The following is a 20,676-nucleotide window of genomic DNA, read 5'->3' as shown; positions in this document are numbered from 1 at the left end:
TTTTGAATTTTTGTGGTCAGCCCCAAGGCTAACAGCTGCTTTACCTTCTGATATTCTTGCTCTATGAAATGCTTTATTTATTTGTTTGAGTCCTTACTACACAAACACAAGATGCATTTTTATTATCTTGTTCTCAAAGTGTGGAAAACGTGGAAAAACACAATGGCTAGCTTTATATTTTAAATCTCAGTGTGAAACAGACAAACAAAATTTCTAGTCAGTGAGTTAAAATAGCCTGTTTTTTGTAAATGCATATGAATAATGTATTAATATTAAGTAGGTCCCATACAATACAATAATTATCTCCTCTACCAATTAAAGGTTTTATAATATGCCTATTTATATTATAGAAATAGGGTAACTTCATTGTTCTAGGGACTGTTTGCCCTCACAAATGTTTTTATAAAGATGTAAAAGAGGCAGCCTGGGGGAAAGACAACAAATAAGAATAAGCCTTCTGAGACTTCACAAGATGAATGTGACCACCATAAGATGTACATTTATGTGAAATGGATGTGGCCATTTACATTGGCCATTTAAAATGGCTATTACAGTGGCCATTTGTGATAGCAGACATCATAATTAGATCATATGCTCCAAGAGAATCTCATAATATATCAGCAAGAAAAGAAATTTAAGCTTATCAGTTCATTAGACAACTAAACATTAAACAGAATGGAAACCTTTGAAAACTGAAAAAGTATAAGATTTCTGGAATATATTTTAGGCTTCTGAAAAATAATGAAACAGATGAAAAATTGAATCTCTCAAGCAGATTTTCTCTGTAGCAAACATAGACATAATAGTGAGATAAAATTGAGTCACAAAATTAGTGAATCAGAAAATGCAGCGTAAAAAGTTAACATTAAAGTAACAGAAACATCAAAGCTTTCATAGGTGGCAAAGCAAAAATGAACAGAAGAATATGCTTATATTGACAATTAATACATGAAATTAGTAGAAATGTTTTTTCAAGAGATTCTGCATATATTGGGATTATCTTTATAGATACTGCATTGCTCCTCAAATCTTTTTTTTTTCTTTTTATCAGCAAAGAACTATGCAACATGAAAAAAACTGCAAATGCTGGTAAGAAGCTGAAGAAAGGAATCACCTGATATTGATATAGTGTAACAAACTTCTAAAGGTGACCAAAATATGACTATTTACACAACTAATGAAACAATGCTTGAAAAGAAGAGGGTGTAGTAACTACAGGGGTTTTAATTGTCAAACTGCTGAATATATAAAAAGAAAATAATGTCAAACTGCAATTACTGTCACAGCACAGCTTTATTGACTGTACCAAATAATTTTTAGACAGATTATTGTTTACATTGGAAGAAATTGAAGACGTGAAAAAAAGTTTAAAAATATGAAATTTCAGAGGAGGAAGATTATGTGCTTGACAAATAATTATATTGTGAATCCTATAGAAAAGCTTGAAAATAAATTGCTAATCATCATTATTCTGTATTCATTTTGATGCTTTGATGTTCTTCACCAGAGTACATTGTTTAAGGATAACGGATTGCTGTAGATGAAAGTACAGAATTTCTTAATAATAAAATAAAAAAGAGAGCAGAATGCTCACACCTCATTTATTATTCCATAAATTATATGTAAAAAAATTCCAGAGAAATTGTACAGTGGCTTAAAATAGCAGTAGAAGACAAGAAATAACATTAAGTGTTACTCTTGCTGTTTAGATAGTTTTAGATTGACTCTCAGAAGTGGGGAAGCTGGGGAATTCTTTGCAATGGAGTTCCAATGGAATGCTCAAAGATTTGCTGGCAGCATAGCTGTTCCCTCAGCTGCTACCTGAAACATAAAGACAAAACCCTTAAAGAAGACTAGCTATCTCTGATGAACATCATGAAAGTTTTCAAATAATAATAATAAAAAATCCTTTTAAAAAAATGAACAAATACCATACCTTACAGAAAACCTAGACCAAAACAGATGCTGAAGAGTGTATTTGTAACCATGGTGTTTAAGAAAGAACAGTTTGCAGGAAGAGGTAATAAACTATGACAATAACTGATATAACTGGGGAAAAAAAAAAAAAAAAAGTTAAGATTTCAGCATAAAAGCCTTGGTTCAGGTCAGTTTAATAACATGGATTATCTCTATGATTAGCCCATTATAACACTACAGAAATGGAATAATATCAAGAGTGAGGGGGGAAAAAAAAAAAGAAAAAGAAAAACACAAATGATTTTTGTTTTTAAAATATGAAAATATACACAGAAATGAAACTATGTAACTTCATGAAACATTATAAATAGCACAGAAGAAGAGCAAAAGTAGATGGTTATGTTAGATATTGTTAGTGAACAATTTTAAGCAATAGGATTAGCAGCCTTTAGCAGAACAGACTCTGGTGAGTGAAAGGAGTGATGAAAAAAGGGCCAGACGCATTTATTCCACTCACAAATAAGCCACAAAGGACTCCATAATAAGGCTTGAAAAAAGAAATAATGATAGAGACCAACCAAATTATGAGTGTACATCTTTATAAAATATGTAACTTTACTGGAGATCAGCTCATAAAGCAGAAGAATGTTAGATGTGATGATATTTTTGGAAAATCATCCAATGTCGTATGCTTCAGGAACAAGAAAACAATATGAAAGGTGAGCCTTACCTCCACATAGGAAGCCCTCACAATGTTATCTCAGAACCTGAGGCCACATTCTGCTCCAGGTGGAATTCCATCTTGACATAGTTTGCTGCACAATCTGGAATAGGATCTGTTGAAGCATGAAAACTGACATTTAATTCATTTACTGCAAAGGATTCTTGCCTGCAAGCTATCTACTACGGAGTTGTGAAGTACATACATGATAAGGAGGGAAAGATCAGTTTTTCTTCCAAATGTCATTTAACGAAACAAATAAAAATAAAAAATAAAAAAATAAAAATGTGCAAAGTAGGGAGACAGGAAAAATAGGCAGAACACCTAGTGATCTTCATTATAACAGTGGTTTATCACTAGAAATTCAGAGAAAGATTGATCTCACCTAACCTCAGCTACCTAAAAAGTGTCTGGTTTAGGGACTGAAGCTCCCTCAATAGTTTCTGGAAAGAGAAAGGAAATTCCTCACACTCTTCTGAAATTCATATCTTCAGATGGTATGAGTCTCCCACCTGTGTTGCCTGTTTCTATACCTCCTACTCTCTAAGTGACTAGATTAGACTAATTATCTAACTTTTAAATGTCAATTTATTTATTTATTTATTTATTTTAAAAGATACTATTCTCTTCTGTTCCAAATATAAAGAAGTTTCACGACAGTGATGACTGTAAAAAAAAGATAACTGATATTTGCCCTTCCTCCTATCAGTCAACATATTCTGTTTCAGAATTAGTTTTATCATGCATTAAATACATTTTCTTAGATGGAACAATTTGTCTATTTGTCACAGGTTGCTTAAAGAAAATTAGAAACTTTTCACATGTAACACTAATCCCCTACCAATTCGTTTGAGATATTTTTTGGTAATTTAATCTAAGTTAATAAATGTGTAACCATTTGTATATTAGAAAGGTCACCAATATATCATTCACACACTGACTAATTTAAGCTCTTTCTCTCTTTTCTACATTATGCCATAGATAAAATTATTTTTTGGCTTGAAAAACTGCTTCTGAATACAGGAATTGTTCATTCATATATTTTTCAGCATAATTTTACCAAGCATTGGTCTGCAAGAAGGAAAAAAGGCTAAAAAGATTACAGAATAAAACTCAAGCAATATCAATCATTGATTTGTGAAGAATTAAAAAGCAGTTTCATTTTGGAATGAAGTTAATACTTTTAGGAAAACTTCATCCATTCAAGCTCCTACATATGATTTATATAAAAAAAAAAAAAAGTTTACAATAAGTAATCGTAGTTCATTAGAAGCTTTGTTAGAATTTTTTTTTCTACCATGAGAATATAAAGTTGTTTTTTTTTCTTATTATTTTTAAGTTTAAAAAGTTCTTGATTTTTACTTCTAGATATATAAATATTATTAAGAATAATCTTCAAAAATGGATAATTAGGCATATTGGAATTAATAGATATTACTAATATAACCAAATAAGGAACAGCTTATATCTGGAAACATACTTTGAACAGCTCAGCTCAACAGGGAACAATGCTGCACTGCTACAGGGAGGAAAAATGGTGCTAAAAGCCTTCTTCAGTGATTCTGAAGCTTTCTTCATGATTTCTGTGACATAAGAATACTAAACCAAACTAAACCATGTAATTGATCTACCAACAAAAGAAAACTTGGGGCAGATATGAGAAAAGAGGTTTATACTGTGCAAGGGTGACTACTGTAAAGCCCCCCTAATTTACCAGATCTGTAAGGGGAGAGGTATTGAATTATAGTATCATAGTATGGTTTGGGTTGGAAGGGCCAAGACCATCTAATTCCAACCCCACTACCCAGGGCAGGAACACCTCCCACTAGACCAGGTTGCTCAAAGCCCCATCCATCCTGGCCTTAAACACTTCTAGGGATGGGGCACCCACAGCTTCTCTGGGCAACCTGTGCCAATGCCTCACCACCCTCACAGTAAAGAATTTCTTCCTTATATCTAAACTAAACCTACCTTTTTTTTAGTTCAAAGGCACTACTCCTTGCCCTGTCACTACACTCCCTGACAAGGAGTCCTTCCACAGCTTTAATGTACATCACCTTTAGGTAACTACAGAGAGCTGAATGTAGTTCTTCCACACATCAGTGCCTACCAACACTCCAGAGATCTGAGGCTTTGTTCAGATGTCCACACAGGAGTGTTAAGTGGAGTATAAGATGCTCTAATGTATCCTGTCTGTCATTCAGTTGCTGATCTCAAAGAACACAAGCATCCTATATTAGATCTGCCAGCCCCATAACAATGCCTTGGTAGCTATACAAAATGCGTGTTATACAAAATGCCTATATGTGGGCATTTGTGTGAATCAAAGACCTAGGTATTCACTTTAGGGTCAACTTCTAGAAGAGTTCTAAGTTACACTGACTGTACTGATTAGTGTATTATCTATTAACTTCATAGAGATTTAGATAAGTGGCATGCCTACTGATTCATATACACACAGAACTAAATTTAGATGTTTTAATTTTTTCATCTGAATTCTGACATAGAAGCCTGATGCTGAACAAAAATTTAAAAGCCATTATTTAGATGGCATCAGTTCTGCCATGTAGAAAATATTTCTTTCCTTCTAAGGACAACGTATGTATTACCCTCTAAAGAATGTACCTAATCTGTGGAAATCTGACAGCTGTTATCAAACAAAAATATTAAGCATGAAATTCAAGAGATGTCTCTGAAAAAAAGAAAAACATTTTTTAAATGCCTGTGTTCAGTTATATCTAATGTAGGAGTAAAAAGGAATACCTGATTAAATGATTCAGCTAAATTTAGTCAACTTTTTTATGTCAGCATAAATTCTACAGAGTGATAGGATTAGTTTTCATTGACTTAAATGCATGTGAGTATATCAATTATTCACTGGGTATTTCATTGCAGTCTTTTTTTCTCTGAATTGGGATACACTGCATAAATAAATAAATAAATAAATGAAAGATTTTTGAATTAAGACACTCTTAAAGCAAGTTGACTGATTTGTCAGGCTTGCAAGATAAAATAAGATTGCCTTCTTATCCTATACAAATTTTGCTGTTACTGCATAATTAGTGTGTAAGGGAAGGAGCAATTCAAGGTGATACACACTAGTCATAAGAAGAGTGTTTTGATATATAGCAGTCACCGGTATTGCTATCTTCTGCTTGACTTTCTAAATTCATACATTATTTTACTCTTTACATGCTGAAATTTTGCAGGCTTACATATGTATTATATTCCAGCTGTTTTTTGTTTGTATGTTTGTTTTTTTTGTTGTTTGTTTGTTTGTTTATTTGTTTTATGGAAGCCAAGACATAAGTTTTACAGACATGCATTTTATACATATTATGATTATAAAAAGAAAAAATTCATATAGGAGATTGTATTGATAAAACTAATACAAATCAAAAATGAAAATGCATTAATTTCTTATTAAATCCATTCTAACTATTTTCTGTGACAGTAAATCCCTATTCTGAGCCTGTGTGTACAAACAACTAACGAACTTCATGTTGGACTAGCTGGTGGGTAGGAAGACATCCACACAGAGAAAGACCCAAGGCCTGAGTCTGTGGAAACGGGCCACAGAAATTGGATGGATTTAAAGTCTGTGTTAGCACTCAAGTATACCAAAGATATGGGTTTGCTTGCGAACCACGACTGAGGGGGTGTACGTGCTCTGACTCCAATCCCAGTCTTCTTGGGAGGAAGAACGGGAGGTGTTTGTCTGTGATGCTGATGTCTGTGAGCACCATGGGTATCTGTGTGGGTGCTTGTACCACGCTGACCTCAGTGCTGACCTGTATGCTTGGCCATCTGTGCACTGGGTGTATGTCTGTGTGGGCATGCACCATTTGGGAATACATGTTCAACCTCACTGCTGGCAGATAGGGAACATGGACCAGCAGCAGCCTCCCTTCTATCAGACTGGGATGAGAGGAACCCTGGGAGATTCATATAACCGTATCATTACAATATATGATTAAATGTCATATCTTATTAGTCTGCTTCCACAAGGAACTTGGCAAGCCTCAGCTCCACTGGCTCAATGTGAAGTTCAACATTCAACCCTACCTAGCAAGCAAATGTTGAGCTAATATAGGCAGGGAATTGTGGTTTAACCCAGCAGGCAGCTAAGCACCACACAGAAGTTTGCTCACTCCCCTCCAATCCCAGTGGGATGGGGGAGAGAATAATAAAAAGAATAAAAACTCATGGGTTGAGATATAGACAGTTTAATATAACATAAAGGAAGGGATAATAATAATAATAGTACTAGTAATAATAATAATAATAACAAAAGAATATAGAAAACAAGTGATGCACAATGAAATTGATCACCACCCACTGACCAATGCTCAGCACCCTCCCAGGCAGCCTTCCCCCATCAGTTTATTGTTCTGCATGACACCACATGGTACAGAATATTCCTATGATTAGTTTGGGCCAGCTGTCCTGGATGAGTCCCCTCCCAGCTCCTTGTGCACCTCCAGCCTCCTCACTGGCAGGGTGGTATGAGCAGATGAAAAGGCCTTGACTTAGTGTAAGCACTACTCAGCAACAACTAAAACATCAGCATGTTATCAGCATTATTATCATTCTAAATTCAAAGCAAAGCACCATACCAGCTACTAGGAAGAAAATTAACTCTATCCCAGCTGAAACCAGGGCAGGAATTCATAGCAACTGAAAGCTGACTGACCTCGAATTGAAGATATAACTCCTTTTCATTTCTGAAAACAATATGATTAAAAGCTTTGAGAATCAGTACATTTCATTGCCAAGCATGTTGACAACGAACAGGCATTGACATAATGAAGAAAGCTATGTGGTTTTAATGGTTATCCAGGACGTGACCATGTGTTAGTTACTTAGATGAATAGCACAAGATGTTGGAGAGCAAAAGACCTGAGAGGCAGCCTGTGGGAGAGAACTTGTGCCTCTCTGCAGGTAATTCTCTTGATGAAACTTCATTTTAGTTTTATGATCATGGTGCTTTTTCATGCAGCAAAGCCGATGGGCATTATAAAGCTGAGGATGTCTCCACCGTTGCATCTCTGAAACAAGACTGCAGAGGGGTTTTTGTGCACAGATTGACCAGACAAAATAAACCCTGCTATTTCATTACACATCTGTTACTGACTCCAAAAAAAGAATATCAACAGAGTAGCTCACACAACTGTGCTGAAGGCCCTAAATTCTTTGTAAAAGTCTGTCATCAAAGTATTGTCTCACCACATTCTTACTTAACTGGAGAACCAGATGGGATCGAGCATTTCAGATTTTCCCAGCATGTGCAGCACTGCCAGAATTAACAAATGTGTGCCATTCCTGCAGTTACACTGTTGACAGAAAGCTGACATTCTTGCTAGAGACATTGTGGAAAGTGCTGTTGGAATTAACTTATTGACAGATATCTATCAATTAAATACAGCAACAGCTATATGTCAGAAAGTGATGTGCTGCTGCCAGTCTACTATTTGAGCTTCAATTAAGAGATGAACTCAGCAGAGCTTTGGAGTATACTTAGCAGATTAGAAGGACCCATTCTTTTGATCTGCTCAACTACTTGCATGCCCTTCTGTTGTCTAGGAGGGGCTGATAAGTTTGGTGTGAATATCTTCTACTTCATCACTCAAAAGTAAAGGCTATGTGTTACTTATTTTCTGTTTTTCTCTCCAGAATTCATTTGCTTTACATATTACCCTCAGTTTTAAAACTGCATCTCCTGCAATATCTCCTGCAAACTATCATTGTTGCTCACTCTGAGGAAGTAGATTTTAGGATGGGTTATTAAACATCTAACAGATTTTTTTCTTAAACTTCAACACCCTGTCAGATTCTTTCATCACTATTTCCAGCTTCATTAAAATAAGATTTTGAATTATATCAGGCCTCTGATAATCCAGCTTGACTTGCCCATTTATCTGATTTCATTACTAATTTGTCTTGATCTGCTGTTTTCTTCTCTAGTTTCAAAATCAGTGTAGTTATTACAGCAAAATTGCAGAGGGTAATTCAAAAGACACATTTACATATTCTCCAGGATCTAATTAGCACAGGAAAAAAACTCAGTAGTTTCCACTACTTGTTTCTAGTGGAAATAATAATGCTTTGGGACAGGACTCAGAAAGTTATGGTGAAAGGGAAAATAAAACGTGTTTTATAGAAACACTTCTTACATTTTTGTGTGCAGAAACTGCAGGAGATACCAATGGTAGACTCTAGGTTTGTTGGCTGAATACAGTCATACAAAGAGAGGCCAAAAAAGTTAATGGAACAATATGCAATGCTATATCCTCCATGTCCATGGAGGGGACAAAGGGACTGCCAGGAATGCAACACTGGAATTTTAAAGCAGGTCCATCACTACACTGTGGAATGAGGCTGAATTTCTTTTCCTTTCATCCCCATGTATCCCTTGGCTATTTGGGCTGCCTACATGAACAACCATGTGCCTGGCTTCAGATAACCAAACAATCTTATCAAAGTCAAAGTTGCTGAATACAAGTTTTCTGGATGCAAGCCAGAAGTCATGACTGAAAATACTGCACATGGCAAGCACCTAAGAACAAGGAATAGAAAAGGAAGAGGAGGAAAAAAATACCACAGAATACACACATATATTCAAAGCATTTTAAAGTAAATGAGAATTAAAAGCTGCACAGTAATTCATCCTTCCTTTATGCGAGATTTACATTTAAAAAGCAAGTCGGTAATGCTCTCTGCAGTAACTCTATGTCTCAGCATTTAACCTTGGCAATATGCTCTCTCTCACAGATAATAGCAGCATAAATAATTTCCTACAGTTGTTAGCCGCAAAATGACTTGTTAATCTCACAAATTAGTGAGAGTTTCAACACTTCTGCAAAAACCCAAATCAGAACTTTGAAAGTTGGTGAAGGGCAAATTTGGTGCATCAGTGGGACCATTTATTGGTTGCTAAAAAGAAAGAACTTTGAACAACAACTTAAAAAGATTAGTGTTTTTTTTTTCTCATTTGTTTTTTTCTTTTGCTAAAACATGAAGCCCTTTAGAATTTTTGCATTATTTTGAACTGCAAATTAGCAGGAGTAGATGAAAAGAACTATCCACCAAGAATTTAAAAGATAGAATATTAGACAATGCAATTGAAAAGCATATGCTCTTAATTCTTTACTATTAGAAACTATAACTAGGATGAACCTTTCAATTTTCTGATTTTGTAAGACAGACACAGTATATAACTTTGTCAAATATCTTTTACCTTCCCAGTGCATCCCTCATACACAACTATCTGCAGACTTCAAATTGAGTTATATCAGGATATTACTTATCTGTCTACTGACACATGCAGGAAAATATTAAATTCAGAACCTATGAGTGATATTGTGTATATATCGGTTATTACAAAACTGCAACCAAAGGGCATGCTTTGCATGCTATAAAAATGTACCTTGTAGTCCAATACCCAGGATTTACTGACAGTATAGCGAGTTTTGCTAAATCTGCAACAGATTGAACTCATCAGGATATTTAGACCCGTGTATGTGTATCTCACATTAGCTCTTGGTCACAGAGTGGGGAACAGTCAAGTATCAACAGCTGTTAAAAGACACCCTACCCACAGAACAAGTTGAGGAATTTGGTGAATTGTGTGTTGTTATGAGTCTTGGTCAACAACTAATTGCTCATAAACAGTCCTTCTCCTCATCTCCCTCATAGGCCACCTGAGGTTTTAAACAGCTTTCACTGCAGGAAGTGACAAAGAAAGTGAGAAATCAGACCTCATTACAGGGAAGAAAACACTAGAACAGATCTAACAAAAAGTAACATGCTTTTCCCAAGCCCACTCTGAGGACATGTGAGACAGCTAAAACCTTTATCAACCTGCACAATTCTCAGGCAGGATTTATAATAATAATAACTCTGAATGCCTGCAATCTATATTTGCACCAAGCATAGGGAAAAATATCTTCCTTCTTTTGCATGTTTCTAGAATAAAGCACCCTCCCAGATACATTTCTTCTAACTTGAAAGAGTGCGAGAAGAAAATGTGCTGCAAATGGTAGCTAGGTTGCTTAAAGAGCTATAGGATCTCAGATGCTGTGGTGGTGATTTCAGTGCAAGAGGCAATGCAGAAATGGCAACAAAATTAGTTCTCAATACATGGCCTACCAGTGACGGGAAAGAAGGAGGAATAAAGGGGTATGCAATTAGATAAAATTAATTTAATGATTAATGGGATTCAGCCTTCATTTTACTTTTCGTCCAGGTTTTTTATTAATCTTACTGAATCTTTCTGTTCAGACACTGTGGCTGGATTTACCTTGTGCAGCTAAATCATAAATGGGCCCATGCTCACTTTAATCCTCATATCTTGCCAGTATGGTATAAAAGATAGTGAAAATGGCCTTATGGATTGTTTTATTGATATTTTAATTGCAGTAATATACTTCTGCTGTCATAAAATTTGGTGGAGCAATGAGATATAAACTGGATGAAGGGAGAGATTTATAAGTAAATTCATCAGTGAACTAGTAGATTAATGAAAAACGAAGCATTCTGGCTGCAACATTAATCTCTGAAACTGCATTAATAATGTTCTAGAGGAAAAATGATATTTTATATTGTAATCAAATTTTCATTAGCATTTCAATAAATTGAAAGTCAGTGCTCTGAAAACCAGGAAAACTAATCATTTATAAGGTCCACAGTAGGTCTGAAGGCTTTTTGGTTCATTTATTCTAAATGTGTATTTTAATGTTCCCTTCTGCCTTAGAAGAAATAAAATTTTTGAAAATTTTAATATTTGCCATTAGAGTTTGAAGGTGCTGCAAATATGAAGCAAAACATAGCCACTTAACATATCCACTTCCACCACCTGCACTTCTCAGCTACTACATTTGAGAGCAGGACTGCCATTTTTATATATATTTTTTTTTTAAAGTAAAGGGCCTATGTGTATTTGAGAGCAAAGGGTAAAGGAGAGATTCCTGACTGATAAATAATTCAAAACAGTGACTGAGCATTTCTGGTTTTTTGTTTGTTTGTTTGTTTGTTTGTTTGTTTTTGTGTGTGTGTGGTTTTTTTCAATCTTAATTATTCTTTTCACTGTTCAAATTACCAGTTAGCCCATAAAAATCTATAAAGTTCCTATAAACAAATAATTATTTACTATTGCATGTCAAAGTCCTAACAGATTTACCTTTAAAGTCAGTGGAGAGAAACACATTTCTGATGTTGATTCATCCAACCTAGCAGATGTCTGAGGTTAGGTGAGGGGCAACTCATTCCTGGGCCTACCCCATGTAGGCCCACCCCATGACATACACGTTATTGACAACCACATGTTAGCTAGTTCTCTAGAAAAGGTGATTCCTCTCATAGATATGTGCTTTGGAATGAGATGATCATCCTTCAACTCTCAGCTGACTGATGATATCCACATTATGGATCCTTAGTTTGGACAGATGGTTGTCCTCCTGTCTGACTGCAAAACACCTTCTGTGAATTTCTGTTCACCACACTTAATGCAGAGGGTCCTTAAACAGACACAAGTGCTTCTCAACAGCGTAAGAGCCCGAAGGAACATCCTGATGCACCACCTGGGAAATGAGGCCAGCATACAACCACCACACATGCTTCACTGAGAAAGAGAAAAGGCTCACCAGGCCCCCATCCAGGTAATATCCCTTAACAGGAAATCCTTGAAGGATGTGGTTTGAGTCTCAGACACAGAGAACACCTACTGAACTTCATCAAATTAAGGCCAGTATGTCTGAGACTATTTTTGTTTCTAGGTTAAATATATCTTAAGGAAAGAATAAAAATGGTGTGGAACATGGAAATTATTTACAACCAGAAAGCATTTAGAAGGATGCTTCTAGTCTCTAGCATAATCAGAGTGAGAAGACTACAATGAAAGATGCCTCTTTCAATCAGCCACGTAAAAAATCCTCCTCCCCCAACTCCTTTCTTCCATTATTTTCTTTTCAATGTTATATTTCATAACAGGTTATTTAACAATAAAAACAAAGAGGTCTAAAATCTTTGTATTTATTCCCTCTCTTTCTTCTCTGCTTCTCTCTTTTACTGCATTATATAAAGTTTGGTAACCTGGTTCATGCTTCTCCTACTTTTCTGTGTTTGAATTTTGTGTTGTTTCCCCCCAAGACAGAGAAGTTACAAGGTGGCAGGGATGAAATCAATTCTCTTTGATTTATGTGGAAGAAATAAATAGTGCACTTCCATAACTATACCTTTTTTTTTTTTTTTTTTTTCCTCTTGCAGCTCTGTGAATTCCTGAAGGTCACATCACTCAAGTTATAAGTTTTTGATAAACCAATGACTGGATGTTGTTGTAATTATTCCTTCTTGATAATTCTGTAGTAGTCTTCTGTAAAGTCTTGTGCATTCTCATTATCTTTCAACTTTTAGTAAAAATTTAAAAATATCTTTTTTTCTATGGGTTTTAGGACAGAGTATATTACTGGCATGAAATCTCTTGTAGGTCTGAGACTCTACAGAATTATGCTTACTGCCAGTTTTATGGTATTATCCAGGATTTAGTTATGAAAACATCTACATTATTTATAGAAAATTATCCTGATTTACAAAAGCAGAGCTGGTTGACAGTGCATGTTTTCATACAGGTAATTGCAATGAATATATTTTTTCCGGGTACCTTTTGGAGCAGGAAAAATCTATTTCTGGAACTTTTTGCCTTTGTATTAAAAAAAAATAATAATAAAAGAAAAAAAAAAAAGAAAAAAAAAAGAAAAAGAAAATAAAAGACTTCAGGCTTAGCACAAGAAAGTGCCTGCTGGGGGGGACCCCCAATTAGTCCCAGCAGCCTGACAAACTACTGACCTCACCCAGACCCACTGTAATTACCCCCCTTCTCCTGCTGAAGTAAAAATGAGCTGAGCTAGCAAAGACTTTCATTGTTTAAGCCTCCTCTGACAGAAGCAGTCAAAGGCATTCTGGTATAAACAGTTCGGTGCTCAGGTCAGAAAAGGCAGCAGGACACAAAAGGGCAGTGAGGAGGAGGAGGAGAGGGCAACATCAATTAGCAACGGAAGGCTGGATTTTTTAATTTCTGCTGGCAGCATACGTGCAACTTGATGAGTTTACTCCTTGGAGGAGTAGCCACCTCCAAACCCCTGCTCCTTTGTGTCACTTCAAATATAAGCAGTAGTCTTGCACTATGCAGTTTTCTGCAGCTAACCAAAGCTGTGAAAATTAATATTAATCAGTTACCATCTAAATTTTGCTCAAGAGGCATGTAAAGCTAAAGGTTAGTTCTATTCTCATTAAAGTCCAAAACTAAGTACTATGCTGCTAGATTTATGAAATTACTTCCTTCCCTCAAATACAAAAGTGGCAACCAAAATTACCTCTCATTATCTCAGACTGACCTCTAATTGTTATCTTAATAAAGTTAAGATCAAGCAAACATTTAATTAAAATTAATGGAGAGATGCACACTTACTTCAGAAATCTGAGTATATTATAGATTGCCAGATGATAAATTTGATAACACAGCTGTTGTGTTCTTCTCTTTGCTCAAACAAGTGAAGAAAACTGTCATGAGAGTTTTAACTATGATTTATCCTGGTATTTGGTGGGTCTGTGGAAACAAATTTCATTTCAGTTGCACAATGACTTTATTTGATCTATCCTATTAATAAAAATTGCAAATATTCTTTCTTCTTATTTCTAACTGTAATCAGGTTGCATTTTGCTTCACTGACTGTTTTAAATTTTTTGCTAATCCGGGTTTTCTAATGCTCCATGGTATTCTCAACACTTTTGATCTTATATTTTTTTAAATTTTTCTATTTTACACTTAGAAAACATCTTTTATCTTAAAAACTGAATATAGAGTCAGGAAGAAGTAAATGCATATCCAGTCGCGGCCTGGAGGTTATCACCTTAACTTGCTAAGAGCTATATTCTAAAATTATATCTTACTTTTAGGGAGCAATTGGCTCTGAGCTACGGTCTCCACATTTTCCAATAACATCTGCCAATCTTTTAAATCAAGAACTTTCCACAGGAACTTCTTTATTTGAATGCATTAAGATCAGATGGAAAGAGAGGTAGGATTTCAATATTTCTCGCTATTTGCAACAGGCCAGTCTGGTTTTCAAGTGAAGACCTGGCTGGAGCACTGCAATGTGATCACTCTCAGGAAGTCAGTGTATTTTAAAAAAGACCAAGCATCAGGAGCAGATTGAGTTCAGGCCAACAGGACAGTACTGGCACTGCGCTTGACAGAGCAGTCCTGCAAAGAGTAGCAGGCAGCAAAAATTAAGGGGGCAGGATAATTAAGGTATTTGTTTGGTGTTACAATAACTGAGTAAAGCCACTATAGCCCTGCTCTCTGCTACAGGGGCTGGGCAGGAACAATCAGGGCTGATGGTGTCCTAAGAATGGGAAAAGCCAGAAACATCTTTACCGTTTTGTTTAAAACTCCATTGTAATTGTAGCACCTTATCAAATAATCCAATTTTTTCCGCACTCTGTTCTGTGTGCCCTTGCACCTAATTGCATTAATTGAAATCAGAGGTCCCTGGTCTGCAGTTACTTGGGCTACTCAGGAGTACTGAAAGACATGAGCATCATTTCTGCTATATTGTGGGGCTGATTCTATGATACTATGATTCTATAGTTACAGCAACATTTCTCATATAAGAGTTACTATTTTAGTTAAAATTCATGGATGAGCAGGTGCTGGTGGCCTACTTTTTGCCAGTTTGTTTTTAAAGTTCTTGTGATGATACTTCAGTTTGAGACAGCTTTTTCCAGTTATGTAAATGAAGAATCTCTATAACTTTATATGAATGCAGTCAATGAAAACCAGATTTGATTGTTGTTGGTCTTGTTTTAGCTACCAATATCTCTATATATTATAGAAATTTAACTCTTAAACATATATGCGGATGTGGCTGATTTGTGTTTTCGGAAGTAAATTATATTATTATATCCATGTTATTATTAGAATTAGCAGTAATTAAGCCCTTTTTTTTGCCCTTTTTTTTACTTTGTTTTAGATTGTGGTAGTTATGCTTTTGTTTCAACTTTCAAAATTTTTGTTAGCATAGGCTATATGCACTTACATCAAATTTATACTCTATATCACCATGGAAGAGAGACAATTTTAAATAGTTATTTGAAATATAATTAAGAAAACACATTGTTTTTTTAAAGAAAAGTAGGATTTAATGTCTAGGTAGTATAGATTGTATTAAAGTCATATCAGAATTGCTTCTTATTTTCATGAAATTGTTTGGGATAATTTAGGGCAAATTATACTTTGCTCAGAGACTGTAGAACAGATTTCTGATCAATTTACTTTGAGTATTCTTGACTATAGATTTAACTTTCTTTGATGTTCAAATATTTCTCTTCTTAACAGTAGTTTCTCTGTCTGATTCATCTTGAAGAGAATTGCTCACATCCTGAAGAAAAAGATTTGAAGACTTAAAATTGGCACTACATTTACACATGCACAGGTTATTTCTATTTTTTTTTTTCAAGCACGGACACTTAGAGGTATTTATCCAGGACCATGTCCAGGCAGTTTTTGAAGATCTCTAAGGAGGGAAACTCCACAAACTCTTTTGATTTGTAATTTGATTACATCCACCAAGGGCTCTATCTTTGTCAATATAATTCTGTTTCAAAACAATGAATGAGTCAGACAGACTACGTTAGACACTTCAAAATTAGAAAGAAAAAAAATGGTAATAATGTGCATTGTATTTTATTGCACCTTAGGCTTAAGTTACCACCTTGAGGAAATTGCATCTAATCAGTCCCTGTCCCTCAGCTGTGGGTGGTTTTTTTGTTTGCTTGTTTTTTTGTTTGTTTGTTTGTCTTTTGTATTAAACTCCATTTATATTACTCGTGGTAGGACTGCTTATTTGTTTCAGTAGAGAAACTGGAGATTTTGACAGTTCCATGGAGCGTTTATTTCTTGAAAGGCTTCAAATATAATTTAAAATAATAATAATAATACATAAAATTTTATTAATTTCCTTTGCATACGTAAGGATTTTATATTAGGAGTTCTAGTACTTAACAAAGAAAGAGGCCTTCCTAAAAATCAAAGGACTGAAAAATAAATAAATAAAAATTAAAAAAACATATTCTTTGTTTTAGATCCCTAGATATTTGACTAGTTTTCTTAGCATCTCCTAATAAATGAATCCATGATCCTGCAGTTTACTCCCAATATTTAGCTGAAACTGTTCTTGTTCTGGCGGAAGCTGAGCTCTGTGCGCTTTTTTTTTTTTTTTTTCTTCCCAGGTGGTACAATGAAACCATATATCTGACACTGCTGTTCCTCTCAAACATTTTCTGTAACTGGCACAGGTGCTATCACATCACAAAGGGAAGTGAGAAGGGATTTGCTGAAGAGTTGGCAAATCATAGAATCACAGAATTATAGAATGGCTTGGGTTGGAAGAGACCTTAAGACCATCTAGTTCCAACCCCCCTGCCATGGGCAGGGATGCCACCCTCTAAATCAGGTTGCCCAGGGAGCTGTAAAACCTGGCCTTGAACACCTCCAGAGATGGGGCATTCACAACTTATCTGGTCAATACTGAAGTTTTAAAGTGAAAGTTAAACTCTGAATTAGAGTTACCTAACAACATTATATAATCGAAAATTATGAAGAAATTTGCATGGATGCAAAATGTGCAGAGTGTAATGTTCTGCCTGTTTCATGTCCATCAGCATTAAAGATTAAAATATTATCTATGGAAGCTATTTATGTCTAAGCTGTGTTAGGGTCCTACCAGCATTATTTGCACTTATGAAAAAAGCTCAGATGTGAAAAAAAAATGGCTATGGGTCTCTCTGGACTACAAGACTTATCAAAATGATCATCTAGTGACACTGCTGGAGAATTAACTAAACATGAATCTCTGCAGGGGAGGGAGTGGAGAGATACTTAGGGTACTATTGCACCCTATGCACCCATAGCACTAAAAAATTAGAAGATGTGGATCAGTGCTAATGTCTTAAATCATTCTTGAGAATTTAAATGGAAGATTTTAAAGTCATGATAAGGAGAGTGGTCAAGATTATGCTTGTATTTTATAAGCAGGGACCTTTGTACCTCTTTAGGAGAGAATAAGAATTTATGGCCTATATTCACAAAAGAATTTTATTTTGGATTTATATTCTCACACGAATAGATCAAAAGACAATAACAGTGGTTTAAAATTTTGAAATATTCAATAAAGTGCAGAATGAGGAATGAAAGGTATAAAGGTGTATTCACTGTATTGCTGCAGTGCATCTGCACCGTAAAAAATATATATATTAAAAAAAAAAAAAGCATTCCCAAGTTAAGAATAAGCTTTGAAATGGAAACTTTCCCTTTATTTTCATTTTTTCAAAAGAAAATAACATGTCCTTCTCTATCTTTAGGGGTACAAAACAGAAAAGATGAAGAAAAATCATCTTTCCATAAGTTTTCTGTTCTTAAATGGACATAGTGAACTAGTTGTATACTATGATTGACACAGTTGAAGGCAAATGGGCAATTTAATACTCCTATATTTTCAACTAGATATGCTGAATATTTATTTGATGCTGCATTTCTTTAATCAAAATACAGTCCTGCCAAGTTTAAAATGAGCATGTGTTTTGATGGAATATATTTACATCAACATTTGACAAGAAAACAGAAGTAGCTAACTTTCATCTCTTGTTTGGCTTTGATATCCTTGTCTTTTCTTTTTTTATATGTATGAAAAAAAATGACAAATTTATTTTTTATAGAAAATACACTATTTACATATGTCATTGACACAAATTTTAATTCAATATGGTAAAGTCAATATAGTGTAACTAAGTTAAAGAATATAAATCAGTGTGGGCAGAATTCCTTCTCTAAAGGAATCTTTAGAATCTTGAGATTCTTAAGGAATTTAAAGAGATTCTAAGAGTCTTCCTCAACTGTTTGATCCACTTTATCTGTTGGTTTTCATCAAGTGAGGACAGCAGTGTCCAGAGGTAGAACAGGAATACATAGACAGACCTAGCATTGATGTATGACATACTTGATGGCTGGCAGATTAGCAACAAGTTGTTGCTCTGTTTCTCCTAGAGCTCCAAAGACCAACAAGATCATGTTTAGTTTGTCTAGGAGATAAAATACATTTTTTACATCTCAGCAAGTTTTAATTACCAAGTTAATAATAATAACAAAAATAATTAAATATTAGGTATTTTTCATTTTAAAGAAAAAATAATAACATTAGCAGCTACTTAGCCTCAGTTTTGACCTCTCAGAAGATAAATATCGTATGTCTTCTTTAGAAATTGTTTGTGTGCATATGTTATGAAAATGTTGAGTCCTTATGCAACTGATAAATTGAGGATATGTAAACATCCTTTAAATAAATTTAGTAAGGAGCTATCTATGTATTTATTATTGCATATATTACTCACTGTGAGCAAGTGAGCTTTTAGATAGAGGAAGAGCCTTCATTGAGGATTAAAACTAATTGTTTTTTGTTTGTTTGTTTCACTGTAAATCCTTAGGAAGCCTGAAAAGATTGCTTTAGTCAATTTGCTGAAGCAGGCTTTCATTAGACATATACTGAGCAGTGCTTTAATCAGTACATGAATCTACCAATTTCAGATAATTGGTGCTAATCATCATTTCTCAACATAAAAGAACTTGAGCGAGCATTTTTGTCAGCAGTATAATATAGGAGGAGACAAAGTCTTCCAGGCCTGACACAAGATCATCCTACTTCACGGAACCTGGACTGAACTTGTGCTAGACATACCATAGATATAGACTAATTAAAATTACACACCTGAAATTCTGGATATTGCTCCCCTTAAAGAGAGCTGTTGCCCAGATGTAAGCACCCAGTGTGCATTGTTATAGCAAGAAAACTGAGCACAGACCACCTCTATCCCTTGGTAGACAGCTGGTATAGCATGGCTTGCATTTGGGCAGCCAATGCATCCAATCTGCCTTTCTGGGGAACTTCTTGGTCCCTCCTCCCCACTGAGATGTGATGAAACATTTTCTGGGAGGGTATGAGTTGGAATGGGCCACATTTGTGCCATAAACTGTGCTAGCAGTTCAGCAGTATGAACTAGAAAGTTCTTGCTGTTTTAAATGGTGGCTATTTTTGTTGAAGATATACTCATTACTTCTTAGAGAGTTTTCTTGGAAAGAAGGAAATGGTGAGCACAATAGCTTTGTTAGCCCTGAAAGAACTGAATTGCACAGCTCTGAACAGGTAGGCTTTCTTCAGGCCACTCTGGAACAAAATGTTGGAGAAGGTTATCCTGCCTCCATCCCACTGAAAATGGACAGTTATATTGAAAAAATATATGTGACAGACAGGGAAAAAGAAAAAAAAAAGTTACTTCCCAGGGGGACATTAAAATTGCAATAGGACAACTGTGAACTAATGGTAGTTGAATATAGCCTTACCCCCTGCTCATACTGCAAACCTTGTAACATCAGAATGGGAGACTCCAAGCAGAACTTGTACCCTTGGATATTACTCATAGGTTTGGGCAATAATCCAATCTCAATGGTTCTGCTAGTGTTCCCACCAGACCCAGATGACAGGCGTTTGGTCAGAATTCTTACCTGTAACTTAAGCATTCTGGGTTTGAATCCCGCCAAGGCTGAAGGAGAATTCAACCCGAACTGAATTCAAGAATTCTTTTTTTCTTCAGGATCGGTGCTTAGATCACAGTTTATAATACAAAATGCAGGAGCAGTATACTTAAGTTGCTTTAAAATTAGGTCTTTGCACTGCATTTTATAGCCAGCACAATCACAAGGTCATTTGCTATCATGTTCTACAAACACTTCCTAGAAGAGGTCTCACATTCAGGTAAAGAAATGCCCAGTTGTGCTGGACATGTCTAGTCCAGGAAGCAAGATTATTGAAAGACTTTGAAAATGAATATGCTGGAGTTTAAAATGCAAATAATATTTCACATGCCTGAAATTTAAATTAGTTGAGTCTGGTTTTATGCCTCTCTGATGGCTGTGATGAGAAACAGATGGC

At 35.3% G+C, this 20,676-nt stretch overlaps 2 long non-coding RNA genes across 8 annotated transcripts; one reads left to right on the top strand and one right to left on the bottom strand.

Annotated features, from left to right (window-relative positions):
* Nucleotides 1-1,589: 1,589 nt before the first annotated feature.
* Nucleotides 1,590-11,937, bottom strand: LOC308191419. Of its 3 annotated transcripts, none has more exons than XR_013947969.1 (3): nt 11,817-11,937; nt 2,648-2,753; nt 1,590-1,821 (listed from the first exon to the last, which is right to left on the bottom strand). It is a non-coding gene; the product is annotated as an uncharacterized lncRNA (long non-coding RNA). The 3 variants fall into 3 exon arrangements; XR_013947970.1 differs by lacking the exon at nt 11,817-11,937 and adding an exon at nt 2,844-3,807; XR_013947971.1 differs by lacking the exon at nt 11,817-11,937 and adding an exon at nt 3,024-3,807.
* A 231-nt stretch (nt 11,938-12,168) lies between these two features.
* LOC308191418 lies at nt 12,169-20,173 on the top strand. 5 transcript variants are annotated; one of them, XR_013947964.1, is made up of 5 exons: nt 12,268-12,379; nt 14,591-14,712; nt 16,032-16,128; nt 16,925-16,990; nt 18,056-20,173. It is a non-coding gene; the product is annotated as an uncharacterized lncRNA (long non-coding RNA). The 5 variants fall into 5 exon arrangements; XR_013947965.1 differs by lacking the exon at nt 18,056-20,173 and having other exon boundaries at nt 12,169-12,294; nt 16,925-18,048; XR_013947966.1 differs by lacking the exon at nt 18,056-20,173 and having other exon boundaries at nt 16,925-18,048.
* Nucleotides 20,174-20,676: the final 503 nt, after the last annotated feature.

This window comes from Anser brachyrhynchus, assembly GCF_964034855.1.
Source record: "Anser brachyrhynchus genome assembly, chromosome: 3".
Classification (NCBI taxonomy): domain Eukaryota; kingdom Metazoa; phylum Chordata; class Aves; order Anseriformes; family Anatidae; genus Anser; species Anser brachyrhynchus.
The sequence above is the reverse complement of the archived record's forward strand: the minus strand, read 5'-3'. Positions and strand labels throughout refer to the sequence as shown.